The sequence below is a fragment of the Balaenoptera ricei genome, chromosome 2 (genome assembly GCF_028023285.1).
Source record: "Balaenoptera ricei isolate mBalRic1 chromosome 2, mBalRic1.hap2, whole genome shotgun sequence".
Lineage (NCBI taxonomy): Eukaryota > Metazoa > Chordata > Mammalia > Artiodactyla > Balaenopteridae > Balaenoptera > Balaenoptera ricei.
This window is the reverse complement of record NC_082640.1, coordinates 183,336,526-183,339,955: the sequence shown is the minus strand read 5'-3', so window position 1 is coordinate 183,339,955 and position 3,430 is coordinate 183,336,526. Positions and strand designations below refer to the sequence as shown.

The 3,430-nt window shown below is 51.0% G+C and overlaps 1 non-coding gene across 1 annotated transcript; it reads left to right on the top strand.

The window, feature by feature from the left end:
• Window positions 1–1,612: 1,612 nt before the first annotated feature.
• Window positions 1,613–1,685, top strand: TRNAW-CCA (transfer RNA tryptophan (anticodon CCA)). The gene has a single exon. It is a non-coding gene; the product is annotated as a tRNA-Trp (tRNA).
• The last annotated feature ends 1,745 nt before the right edge of the window (window positions 1,686–3,430 follow it).

Genomic DNA, 3,430 nt, shown 5'->3' with positions numbered 1-3,430 from the left:
TGACTTTTCTATCCTCTAAATAAGGACAATTTTGCTTCTTCCTTTTGAATCTTTATACCCTTTTTCTCCTTGCCTTACTGCTCTAGCCAGGACCTTCAGGACAGTTTGAACCATACTGGAAGTGGTAACAATGGACATCTTTGTCGTGTTTTCAGTCTCACAGGGAAAGCTTTCAGTGCTTCAGCACTGTATGTGATGCTTGTTATAGGGTTTTGTAGCTACCCTTTATCAGGGCAAGGAAGTCCCTTCCATTCCTAGTTTGCTAACAGTTTTTCTCATGAATGGATCTTGAATTTCATCTGCAACCATAGAGAGGATGGTATGACTTCTCATTTTTTTTCTGTTAAAGCAATAGATTATGCTGAGTTTACCAATGTTGAACCAATCTGCTTGCACTCTTGGGATTAACCCACCTTGGCTGTGTTGTTATCCTTTTCATGTATTGCTGGATTCAGTTTGTTACTCATGTTGAATTTTTGCATCTATTTCATGAATGAGATTGCCCTGTACTTTTTCTTTTTCCCATTTCCCTTATCACGTTTTGGTGTCAAGGCTATGACTGCCTCACAGAAGGAGTGGGGCATTTCCCTCTTTTTCTACATTCTGAGTTTGTGTAAGAGTGGAACTCTTTGTTCCTTAAATGCATGTGAGAGTCACAGGTGAAGCCATCTGGGCTGGCCATTTGCTCTGTGGGAAGTTCGACTCCTGATCAACTTTCTCAGAGATGTCATCCCTTTCTTCCCCTCCTCCCAGACCAGACCACCTCACAACTGGACCATCGTGGCACCCTAAGGGGTACTGCCCTGGGCCTCCCCAGCTAGTCTTCCCGAAGCTCCATCTCCATCCTAGCTCTCCTGCTCCAGAGCATGCATGGGTCCCCACTGCCCCCAGGCAAAATCCAGATTTATAGCAAGATGCGCCTGGCCCTCAACTGTGGCTGGACCACCTGTCCACCCTCCCCTAATGCTGTGCCCTGCTGAGCTTGTGGCACACCTAGCTTCTGTCCATGCGGACACACTACAAAAGGCTGTCACGTCCTTACCCCTTGTGCCACTAACATCACCTCTTCCAGGAAGCCTGGCCCTTCCCTTTAGCTGCGGGTCCCCTCCCTCCTGTGGCTCTCTATTTCTTTTCTTTTCTTTTTTTGTGCTGCTCTCATTTTTTAAAAATTTATTTTATGTATGTATAGTTGATTTACAATGTTGTGTTAATTTCTACTGTACAACAAAGTGATTCAGTTATACATATATATACATTGTTTTTCATATTCTTTCTCTATTTCTGCATATTATCAAAATTGCTTTGGGTAGAATTATTCTTCACTCAAGTGAGTGTTCCAAGAGGACGGGCACTGTTGTTAATGGTTTACTTATTCAGTCAACAAACATGTCCAGTGCACCAGGCACCATGCTCAGTGCCGGGATACATCAGTAACTAAGACAGACAGGTTCCAAGCATTTCGAAACTTTCCAGTGAGCAGGAAATAAAACAGCTTGCACTGTACAGGTATGAGTATAAATAAAGCAAAATTAAATCACCCCAAATCTCGCTGTTAACTATTGGTGCATTTCTTCCCAGCTTTAGAAATGCATTAATAACCTACCTGGGGACTTCCCTGGTGGTCCAGTGGTTAAGACTCCACGCTCCCAATGCAGGGGGCCCGGGTTCGATCCCTGGCCAGGGAACTAGATCCCACATGCCACAATGAAGATCCTGCGTGCCGCAACTAAGACCTGGCGCGGCCAAATAAATAAATAAATATTAAAAAAAAAAAAAAATAACCTACCTGAATAGGTACATCTATTACAGATAAGGAAACTGAGGCACAGAGCTCTTAAATCAAAGGTCACAGGGAAGATGGAGGCCTGGGTTTTAACTCAGGCAGCCTGGCTCTGAGACCCCACCCCACACCACCGGCCCTTTAAAAAATATAATGGGTCAAACTGTGTGTCCCTGTTTGGGGGCCCAAATTTTTCACTTCTCTTACAACACACATCTTACCTTGGGAACACCGAAATGTGCACCTGGCCCCTACCTTAGTATCACACCTCATGGGCTCTACCTGCTGCCTTCTCAGACTGTCGCGGGGAGAGGCCCCGCCCGGGGAGTTCAGGGGCCTGGGTTCTTCTCGCCCTGCCACCAACTCACTGTGTGACCTCGAGCTAGTCACGCAGCGTCTCCAAGCCTCAGTTTCTCCACCTGTAAAAAAGGAGCTGGGATTGTGTCGCACTACAGGCCGGCCTTGAGGGGCCCTCTCTGTTGAGCGGGTGGCAGTCCCGGGATCTCTGACGAGTGCTGGGCTGTCCAAGGCTGCGCACCGCGGCGCATCTGGGCCCGCGGGGCCCACCTCCCCCGACCGGCATGGCCGGTGCGCCCCGTCGCGTCCGGGTCCGACGGCCCATGGCAGCAGCTGAGAAAGTCGCCCCGCCAGGCCAGGGGGAATCGGCACCAGCAAGCGTCCCACGAGGGCGATGGCTTCGGACGCTGTGCCCCCTCACCCCGTGGCACCTGCGCTCAGGGTGGGCAGGACAGGCGTGCAGGGTCCGGAGGCTGCGCTGGCGGAGCGTGGGGGTGACTTGCGGCGTCAGGGGACCACAGGCTGCCCTGGGGACCTCCGCCTCGCCTTCCCTGCCGGTGTCATCGGAAGGTGCGAAAGTAACACGGGATGTGCTTGGAGCTCCTGGCACGTTGCAGGCTGTCAAATGCGGCAGCCTTGACCATCCTCACAAGTCGGGCTTTGGGGTCCGGTTCGATTAACCGGGTTAGGGGCCGGAGTGGCTTCCTCCCTCCCCGCAAGGACCAGCCCCGTCTCCGCCCTCCGTAGGCTGGGTGGCAGGTCCTTTACGGGCTCTCCCCACGGTCCGGGCCCTGGCCGTGTGCCCGTGCTCCTCCCCTGGGGCCTCCACTGCCACCCCTGAGAACTTTCCTCTTTCTCGACCAGGCACCTTTGAACTTTGCATGCCACGGACCCCTGAGGCAGTCTGGGGGAAGCCTATGGACTTCTCTAAACAGTATTTTAAAATGAGTAGATGGAGGAAACCAATTATACAGAAAAGCAATTAATAAAAAAATTTTAAACACGTGTGCAATGTAGTAGTGTATTTTATTTATTAGCACATTAAATAAAAAGACCAAAGCTGCAAGTCTAAAATTCATCATTTTAGGACTTCCCTGGTGGCGCAGTGGTTAAGAATCCGCCTGCCAATGCAGGAGACATGGGTTCAAGCCCTGGTCCGGGAAGATCCCACATGCCGCGGAGCAACTAAGCCCGTGGGCCACAACTACTGAAGCCCGTGCGCCTAGAGCCCGTGCTCTGCAACAAGAGAAGCCACCACAATGAGAAGCCCGCACACCTCAACAAAGAGCAGCCCCCGCTCGCTGCAACTAGAGGAAGCCCTAGCGCAGCAACAAAGACCCAACGCAACCAAAA